The following is a 10938-nucleotide window of genomic DNA, read 5'->3' as shown; positions in this document are numbered from 1 at the left end:
TGACACCGTTACCTGTTCTATTTAGAAAATCTTCAAATTACCAACAATATGTCTTCATTGGGTGTGAAATCTTGACTGTTATCTCTCAGCAGCTGGAGATGGGATAGATGGGGAGCAAAAAGAATGGGCTCATGACTTTACTTCTGGACAGTATTGAATATTTGACTACAGAAAGTATCAATTGTCAACAGGTGTGATCAGTATCAGAGTTGTATGTTTTAAGTGGCTTGGTATATTATCTGGAGAATTATGGAGTATAGTATGTTTGTTTTCCAACAGTCCTTTTGGAGTTTATAACAGCAACAGCTTCCATAGAATATATTTATTCTTTGGTTTCATAGTTGGAAATTGTGGTTCGTGTTTTAACTATGGTGTGGTTAATGTTTTAACTGGATGTTACCATGATTCATGGTCATACTACTTATTTCAGATAAGTACTGTCATAGTTACTCAGGACTACAAGAAAATTTTCATTTGGTCAAGTATTGACTGAAGATGTATGTTGAAATATTCTGAGAGCATTGCCTCTTCCATTTAGTTGCTTTGTTGTAAGTGTTTTTAGACTTAACAGCCCGTAAACAAAGCCATGAGTCTTGGAGGTGGTTGTTTATCTGGCAGCATAACAAAGGTGAAGTTATTGTTGGTGAATGATCCAGTGTCTTGTCATTTCTTTTGCTGCCTTTCTATTCCATATTGAGTCAGCTATTGTACACAGCCAAATTCTTAAACTAGTGTATTTATTATCGTACAAAGATAAGCTGCTGTTTGTATCATTTACCATGTTAATATTGATTCTCTGAATTTCATACACATTATAAATGCAGCTGAGGTAGATAATTATGGATAATCTGCTTTCAGACTCAGTTTGTAAGCATTACTAAAGTAGGTCAGTGGTGCCAGCCAGTTATGTGAAGTTTCAGGATTTGGTTATAGTGTACAGACAGCCTGGTCTTCTGACAATATTATGAAGTTGAATTCCCTACTTATACTGGTGGTTGGATACTGATAGTGTGTTGTTTATTACCTTCAGGTCTGATTGTAGTAGTTTTAGGCATATGTAATGTTTTAAGAATGTCTGCAGTGTTCAGGGAAAGAATGATAAGGAATGCAGTTCTTGGGCATTTACCACCATACTCTCTAACCCCCCCTCCCCCCCACACACACAAAGGAAATTGATGATGATGCTGTTGCTGAGGAGAGCCATTTATAAGGAGAGATTTACAATGGACGTATCTAACCTCTCATATTCAAAGTCACTCGTAAGCTGAGTAAGATAGTCTGTTGATAGTAGGAGAAAAATATAAATAATGTCTTCATACTGAAATGTTTCAGCACTAGCTGCAGACATCGCCTCCCACTCTGCCATACCATGCTGATATCATGATGGACAAACACTATATAGCAAAATATGTCATTTTTCAAAGTGGTTTTAGGTTGAACATTGCAGTGTGGTAGATTGCATGCTAGATTACTAGAAATGAGTTTCTATCTTAATAACACACAGGTTGATATGGTTGACTCTCAGGATCCATAAAATCAGGCATGCAATGGCATACAGTAACTTCAGCTGTGAGAGAGTTAAGATGAATTGCAGTTTTCTGTCAGCATGATTTTACTGAAATACAATTTTGAGAATTTCTCAGGTTTACTCATGGAGAACTGATATGTGGGTGATATGTAGTAATTGGAGTGGAGTTACATGTATTATAAAATGCCTAGTAGACATCAGTTAAAAATTATCCTGAGATTTTGGAAGCACTCTTGATGATATAGTATGTGGAAATCTAAATAACTGTCACTCATTATTGTTGCCAGAGTTATGCAGAAATTATAGTATACCCTTGGAATTCACACTGGTTAAATAAGAAATAAAGCAAGTACTAAAAACTGTGAATACTCCTCAGACCTAAATGTATTTTTAGTTTACTGTTCACTGCATGGAAACCATCCACATTCATGTAAAATAACAGTGGAAGAAAGAAAGCAGTTTTAAGAAACAGCACATTAACAAATAATAGTCATCGTCATCATCATCCAGGTCTCCTTTCCCACCCTAGGGCAGGGTGAGGAGTAACAACGTCCAGGCAGCCCAGATTTGCCCAGTCCAATGGGCCATGCTTCCATTCACTCACCATTCAAGCCCCCCGAATCCTGGCTCTATCTGATATGGCAAAAACATTCACCACGTTCTGTAGCTTCACATAAATGTACCCAATAGTCAGTCCAAATGCTGTCATGTTAAAAAGGGGTGCCAAATCCTCGCAATATTCATCCAGCCGACTCGATCTCTTTTCAATCTCCTAGCCTCACTGACTTCCAAATGTCTCTTCCACACACACTCATCCACCATATCCTTCCACCTTCTCCTTGGCCTACCTCGCCTCCTCCCTTCTTCAAATTCGCTCAGATATACATTTTTCACCATGTTGTTGTTATCCATTCTCTCCACATGACCATACCATCTCAGTACAATCTCTTCGATTCTGGAGTCCACAGACTGCCTCATTCCACATCTTTCACGAATCACATTATTTCGTATCCTATCCACTCTCTGTACACCACATACAGTCATCAGCAGGCCCATCTCCACTGCTGTCACTCATGACTTTTCATTTTCATGCCACACAATAGTCTCACATTCATATGTAGTTGGCACTAACACATCCACCACAAATAATAGTATATCCATCCATCCATCCATTCATCATCCAATCTTATGTCGCCCCATAAGGAGCGTAGGAACTCTGGGCTAGGCTATTTGGCTCTGACGTTTAAGATGAGAATGACCAGCTCTCTCATCCCTGAGTTGCATTATGTGAGCAGTAAACCCCAACCACCCCTTGAATATAAACCTACACAGGCTCAATCCGATTGGAGCGCCTTTATTACCCACTAAACCACCAGGCACCATAATCCAGTTGTATGGTTACTACCCAGCATAGTAAATGGTTTCCTGGTGTACAGGAAACCATTTGACTTGTCACTCAGTGTAGAGTCACCCATAGGTAGAAGGAAGAGGAAAGAATGAAGGAAAGAAAGAAAGAAGAGGAAGGATGGAAGAGAGGAAAGGGCAGACACCCAAAACAGCACTATATCGAGTGAGTGGATGGTGAGCTCCCCCGCCTAACAGTATATACAGTACAGTAAAAGTCCTAATCTGGTCACCAATAATCCGAAAATCCCAATACTCCGAATTTGTCGAGGTGAAATTTTTCGAATTCTTATGGGCTTTTTTCGAATTTTTTCTGGGCTTTATCTAAGGATTTATCTCATTTGGACATGGATGTACCTGCCTGCAAGTATTCATTTATACTTCTATGTATTTCCAGTGAGTAAAACAATAACCTGTATCATTTTAAGTGTTTATTTAATGATCATGTACATATTTCTAATGTTTTCAGAAGGCCCTCCAATAGTCCGAGAGTCCCTGGTCCCCTGTGATTCGTATTACAAAACTTTTACTGTGCGTGCATATATATATACATATATATGTATATATACTGTATATAATATCATCCATCCATTATCCAATCCTATGTCGCCCAGTGAGGAGTGTAGGAACCCGGGGCTAGGCAAGGTGGTCTTGACATTTAAGATGAGAGTGAATAATATATATATATATATATATATCGTTTTCGTTTTCGTTTTTAAAGGCTCCAACATGCTTACGTGTGTCGGCCTTGGTCACCTAATGGTGGCTCTCCACGCTGCACGATCCATTGCAGCCTCCCTGTTCAGTCCCTTAACCCTAAGGTCACACTTAATGACCTCGTCCCATGTCTTTCTCGGTCTACCCCTCATAACCCCACCCCCAATATTAACACTTCTCACCTTCCTCACCCAATTATCATCCCCCATATCCTCTCCACATGTCCAAACCACCTCAATCTACCTCTCCTCATCACAACACCAATACACTCCAGTCCCATCCTACCTCTCAACTCTTCCATTGTAAACCCAGCCCCTCCAGGCCTTGGACGCAGGGACGCACTGCACATCCAGCTAATCATTGTCATTTCTGTACGTCTGAGCCAGCGAATGTCTTCCTCCTTCACTGCCCAGGTCTCACTGCCATACAGCATTACACTCCTAACACATGCTGCATACAATGATCCCTTAGCACGTAGGGAGAGCCCTCTCAATGTCAGGAGAGGCAAGAGCTCCCCGAACTTCTTCCAACCACTTCTCACCCTAGCCACAGAGCTAGCTCCAGCCCCACCTCCAGCACACAACATGTCTCCCAAATAACAAAACTCTTCCACACACGCAAGAGATTCACCAGCAAGTTCAATCCTTTCACGTCTGACGATCTCCACCTGCTCACCCCGGCACGCCGTACACATAAAATCAGCATTATCTCGCAGTCTGCCTCTGATACCACTACATCTCTTATGCACCCATTTATCACACACACCGCACAAGATGGAATTACTTCCCACGCCCTTGTGGCAAACTGCACATGGCCACTCTCCCTCGTCTTTGACAGTACCGCCACCAACCCTAGATATCATCACTTTTGTTTTATCTGCATTTACCCTTAAACCCTTTTGCCCCATACCATCTCTCCACTTCCTAAACCTTTCCTCCGCCTCCCTTTCATTCTCTGCAATCAACACCAAATCATCAGCATACAACAACTCCCACGGGAGTCCGTTTCTAAAGTCACGTGAAAGGGCTTCAAGTACCATGATAAACAACATGGGACTCAAGACTGACCCCTGATGCACACCAACATTCACGGAAAACTCATCACTCAAATCTCCATTCACTCTCACCTGGGTGTGAGCACCCACATACATGGCCATAACCACCCTAACCAGCCACTCCTCCAAGCCAAGCTTTCTCATTGCCCACTTCACCACCTCTCTAGGGACTCTGTAAAAGGCCTTTTCCAAATCAACAAAAACAAAATAAAGATCCCTTCTCCTACCAATATATTTTTCCTGAAGCTGTCGAACAATGAATATGGCATCAGTGGTCCCCCTACCTGGCATAAACCCAAACTGCATCTCATCAGGATTCACTCTTTCTCTAATCATACCTTCTAAAACTCTCTCCATTACCTTCATTATCTGATCTAAAAGCTTTATACCTCTATAATTTCCTCTTTCCAGGGCATCACCCTTCCCTTTATACACATTACAATTACACTCTTCAGCCAATCATCTGGGACAACACACTCATAAATAATCATATATATATATATACACACACACACACACTGTACAATACAAAATAAATAGGATGAAGCATTACTGTGTGTGAGGAATAAAATAAAAGTGGATGAGAATTGCATAGTTACACACCTTTTGAAATGTATATACATACATACATACATATACTAGTAGTATAATAGAGTAGCAGCAAAACCCTTATGGCATGCCTTCTCAGTCAGTTGGCTTTAGGTCATGGATGAAAAGCAGCAGCTGTAAAATCATGAATTGTTGAAGGTGTGATTTGCAAATCTATGAATTTGAAGGATATACTGTACTGTGTTTGTGAGTATTTCTGGTTGGCATGCTATCACCCATTGCAACCATCATAGCTTCTGCAACTCTTAACATGGTGGAAGAAAGAATTTGCTGTGTGTGTGTGTGTGTGTGTGTGAGAGAGAGAGAGAGAGAGAGAAACATGAGTTGATGGGTAAGAGGGTAGGGATGATGGTCCTATGCTGGATGTGATGTCAGTAGATACTTAAAGGTATCTTGGTACCACAGTGCAGTCAGCTGTTCATATGGGAGATACCCACATAGGTACTGGAGAGGGATGCATTCATGTGATGGCACCAGTATAATCAAGTGGTTCCACTGCCTGGTTATACAAACATGTCAGCTCCCTCCCAAGCCTCCAGCATGTGGATTGTGGACTGGAGGAGGAGGGCACCATCAGCCTGCAGTCCATGGGGCAAACATTTCAGATGAACCTGGAGCTACAACTACTAATACTGTACCCACACATTTTGTTTATTGGGACAATAGGATATTTACTGAGGATGAAGTTGGTTAGATGGATTTTGTATGAGAGGCAGCAAATGGCAGTGGTTTGGAACCCAATTTTTAACTTGGTGGTCAGTAGATTTACTGGTATGTAATGTGAAGCACATCTATAGATGGTCCAAAACTTGTGCTGATGGTTAGATCAGTTTGGTGGAAGAAGGATTGTGGAGCCTTGAATGATGTCAATGAGTATCTGACCCTTTTCATTTGAGCATGCTGTTGACATCTTCCTCTTACATACTTTCTCTTGTCATGTGACCATATATCACCCCATCTTTAGGTGTTAGAAAAACTTAGGATGACGATAAACAATTTTTGTCCAGCTGAAGGTCCAGGTCAGGCCAAGAGCGTTGTACTTTCCTGGTACTGTAAACGATGCTTCCGTATATGAGTATAATTCTTCCACTTTCCAACGATAATGTCCACCACTTCGTTTTGTACGTAGTTTATTGCAGTGCTTGCGGTTATTAGTAATGAGTTTCTTTTGTTTTGAAATCATTCATGGTCATCAGATGAATTATTTTGTGTTATATGAATATATACTCAGGATGGTAAAAGTAATGCATTGGTTTATAACATGATGGTTTGTCAATCTTTGTACTGTGTTTATTCGCTAAAGTACTTTATTTCATATTTCTGAGATAAATTATTTCCACCCTTGATCGTGATGAGTTGAAATTAATTTTAAATTGGTGGATCTTGTTTTAATGTCAAGAGCCCTTATGTGGAAGATTACAGAAATTATCTTTAGCGTTGCTGGATACAGGTGTCATTAGTTAAAGGCAATTTTTTTCCTGCCATTGTGATAACTTCCATGTATTTAGTTTATTTTACAGTGGCACCCAAGTCTGCCAGACTGTCTAATTGGTGTTTGCCCTCCACTGATTATTGCAATTTTGGTTGTTGTGTGATACCCTTTCTGAGTAAGTCTTTGATACAGCTTTTGTAATGGATATATATATGTTTTTTTGCTTTGTTTTGTTTGAAAACTTGATTGAGGTAACATGATGAAAGAAGGCAAAAGAATTACGTTGTGTCTGGGCTAAGTCAAGACTTACAAGTGGATCATTGGAAAAGAAGTGTGAAGTTGTTATATTTCCTGAAGGTGACAGTTTGGCAGCAGTCTTCTCTTCATCTGTACACGGGTCATCTTACCTTGAACAAGTGCACTGCTCAGCAGTAAGACCTTTTTAAGTGTTGTAACTTTGTGCTACTAAAGAGTCTTGAATTTATGTGATTGGACCACGTTGTTCTTTACAACATTTCTCTGATTTTGTGAATGTTAACAAACTTTCACAATATAGATAATCTCAGTATTGTGGATCGAAAATGCAACAGGTCAAAAAGCTATGCAGTATTGTGGTGCAGTAAATGTTGTGTGATGGTGTTGAGGTGCTGCTACAGTCCTGGGGAGGATGCGCCAGGTCCACCAAGATTTCTCTCATCTCGGGGTGTTGTTCTCGCCCTGGGAAGTTCCTCCTCGACTGGTAAGCCCTGCTTTGTTTTGTAGCTTTGGTCGTGTTTGTTGGGAAACTGGAGCTTCAGGTTTGTGGAGTGGATGGTATGCATAATTTGTATGTTGATGTCTAGTTTGTAACTGAAGTTAATGGAATCAATTCTGTAATCCAGTTGGAGCATGGGTGAAGAGGTGGCTTACTTTACTTTATGGATGTAGAATTTCATCATTAGTTATAGTTCAGCCTGTGAAACTACAATCAACTTTAATGTTAATATTAACTATTAGGAATAACTGTTTACTTTGCAGATAGTGACATACATTGAGGTTCAAGGTATTGGTGACAGAAGATATTAATTCATCTAAGCCCGGCAGTGCTGGTTGATCATTGTCAGAGCAGTAGCTGTGTAGAGTTGAGATTTTTGAAAATAAGTTATCGAGTTCTTAAAAAACAGGGTTTGTTTATAATTTGTTTAACATTTTTTATTCTAGTTAGTGACTGGGCAGCAGAGCTGTTATGTCCCTGCTTTGAATCAGTGTATAAGCTAGGAATTTGCTAAGTCCTGTTTCCATCATAGTCATCTTGTCCCAGCTTCCTATGTTTGTTTAGAGTGAGAATATACAGATCAAGAGTCTTGATACCTTTAGAGACTGACAGGAAAGAGAAACATTAAAATACAGCCAACCTTCTCTGCTACTAGAGTACAGTACGAATGTTTACAAGTGCTTGGCAATGGCAAGAGGAGGAGTTTTAGCCCATAATCTTGTTTTATAAAGCTACTTGTTGTGATGTGCAGGGAATTCACAACCTAGCTGCTCTGCCACTGGAGTACAGTATGAGTGTTTACATCACAAGTGCTTGGCAGTGGCATGAAGAGGAATTGTGGCACACACTCTTGCTTTCTAAAGCTGCCTGTTATGATTTGCAGGGAATTCATGTGTAGGATTCTTTCCTGCATCCTCAGGAACAGCAATACTGTTGTACTTCTGATTCAGCGAGTGGTTATTGGTTAGACAATACTGTACAGAGTGCAGGATTATGTTAATGGGATACAGTGTACTCACCCTCACCTGCCTCATGATATTTCATTGTTGAGATCAGTAAGGCCTCAGATATGATTGCCAGTGACATTGACAATAAGGTTGTTGTGAAGTCAGTGCTGTAAAAAGGATTATACAGAGCAAACTAAATTGTCATCAAGTGCATACTTATTAATGTTAAGTAGCAGGAAATGGAAAAGAATGCCAAATTATTCTGAATTATAAAAAGGACTGTCTTGATGACTCTTCCAGTTCATTATCTGCATTGAAAAAGCACTTGGGGAAGTTCATTTTACTCAGATTTATGATGTTGTCTTCATCCCACATGGTCTGTGTAGCTGAGGTTTTACTGCATTGCATTTAATTTCATGAACTAGTCTGACTGTAAAATGGAAATCAACCCAAAGCTAAAGGTATGCATCTTACTTTGATTCTCTAGTACAGCAAAATCCCCTGTTTACAAAGTACTATTTCACCACAGAGTAAAATGATACATAATTTTGCTGATGCCCTGCTTATTCTAGGGAAGATAGTTTTGAACCCGTAAGCTGTTAGGGCTTTCCTGTTGTCAAGAGTTAGCATCTTCAAACCATTGTGAGGTCACTCCAGAGTTAAATATGATTGTTTTATGGAAGACAATAAATTAGTTCAGTTTTGTAATTTGAAAGATGTGGAGTGTTGTTTTAACTTGTAATGCATGAAAAATCACTACAGAGCTAATTAAAATTTTGATGAATGCTATTTAACTTGAGAAAGCTAAGAACAATGATAAGTTGAGAAATTAATTCTGAAATGTGCAGATTGCTTAAATTTGGCTTTAGGCAGTTTTCAGTTTGGGTGTTGGAAGCTTTTTATAACATGTACAAATTTTTAGGAAGGTCGACTGACCAAATTTGTCAGTTGTATGATCTGTGCAGGGTTGATCAGTCATCAGCAGGAAAACCTTCATCTAGTGATGTTAGTGGCGTATTTTAGGTTGTGTTCAGTCATGCTGTTGCTGTTTTTCATTGCAAAAAGTTTTCCTCTGGATGATATTCTGTAGTGAAAAAGTTTTAACAGTACTGTTGCATAAACTGGGATTTTGCCATTTTTCTCGTATGTGATGAGTCTGTACACTGAATGCTGATCAGGAATATGTATAGTAGTAGGGCCCCTGGCTTTCTAAGAGCACACATTGATTAGACTTTACTTTTCATGAATGCCTTTGGGATGGGATGTATGCAAATTGAGGGTGTGATGTTGGCTGTTGAGCAGATTGTTGATTTAGTTAGATATGTTTTTGACATCTCCCCAACTTACAGAATGCGAAGAGACAGCCGTTCTTACCTTTTGATGTCCTCTTGCTTGGCTCCCAGGGTGAGTTAGTGAAAAGGATTTGCAGCAAGTTGTGTGGTTGGTGTCAGTTGTGTGTTGCAACTTTGATTTGGTGTCTTCTTGTCCCCTACCACTTTCCTCAACATTCTGTCTGGATTGAATGGTGAACATATATTTCTTTTATATTTATTGGCATGACTCCGGTTGGATATTTATTATAAATCGGTTGTTATAGGCACAGTGGATGTCATTATAAAACTCACCGGTGCTGTGGGGTAACCCAAGATATAATGTCTTTCTAGGGTAAAATAGGTGAGGAATACTGGATGAAGGTTATGTTCAGCACAGGCAGAAATGAAGCCAGGGTTTCTCTGCACAGTGGTTGTCTTCCTTGGCACTGCTCTGTGTTAATTGTTTTTCAGGAAACCATTGTTCATGACATAAGTTTGAATAGTGTTCATATTCTTGTCACTGACCATTTTCGTGGTGAAACTCTTTTAGTTATAGTAGTAAATTTTTATTTATTTCAGAATAATTTGATACAACCATTTTGCTTTCTGTTCATGCATTATTTTACTCAGGCTTTCACAAGATAATTTTGTTCAGCTGTGGGGAATCGTGTTACTAAAAGGATGTAAAACTATCCTGATTAACTCTTGGACCACTTGAAATACCCCCAACTGAATAAAATGAACTGCATTTGCCTCAAGATAATACCCAGTTGCTTGCATTGCAGGGAAAGGGTTTACAAAATAAAATACCAGGAATTATAAAAATAATAATTTAGTTTTACTGGAGTCCTCTGTTGTTTTCATTCATCAAAGAATTGAGTTTTACTGTTTTAGTTTTATATTACTGGTGTCCTCAATTGTTTTCATTTGTCAGGGACTTGAGTGTTGTGTTATCAAAACAGTAAGAGATGACATCACCTATTTAATTAATGTACTTGTTTTGTCATGCCAATAGATATTTGGAAGCATACTATTAATTCTGTGATGAAAAGGAGTAAGTACTAATTCTTTGTTATTTTTCCAGGTAAGGATGGAAGGCAGGTGAGTCAGCTGTTTCTCTGAGCAGCCCTTCGCTTTCTGACAGTTCCAGGATTTTTTTTTTTTTTTTTTTTTAAGTAAT

At 39.4% G+C, this 10938-nt stretch overlaps 1 protein-coding gene across 1 annotated transcript in view; it reads left to right on the top strand.

Annotated features, from left to right (window-relative positions):
• rump (heterogeneous nuclear ribonucleoprotein rumpelstiltskin) overlaps positions 1-10938 on the top strand; it is a 155540-nt gene extending 144602 nt beyond the window's left edge. Inside the window, exon 13 of the transcript XR_013896845.1 lies at positions 10843-10938. The gene's annotated coding sequence lies outside the window, so the exon portion shown is untranslated. The remainder of the gene's footprint in view (positions 1-10842) is intronic.

This window comes from Coenobita brevimanus, chromosome 39 (genome assembly GCF_032717465.1).
Source record: "Coenobita brevimanus isolate Jiangsu-jjx chromosome 39, ASM3271746v2, whole genome shotgun sequence".
In the NCBI taxonomy this organism is placed as follows: domain Eukaryota; kingdom Metazoa; phylum Arthropoda; class Malacostraca; order Decapoda; family Coenobitidae; genus Coenobita; species Coenobita brevimanus.
Note: the sequence above shows the minus strand (reverse complement) of the source record. Positions and strands in the feature narration are given on the sequence as shown.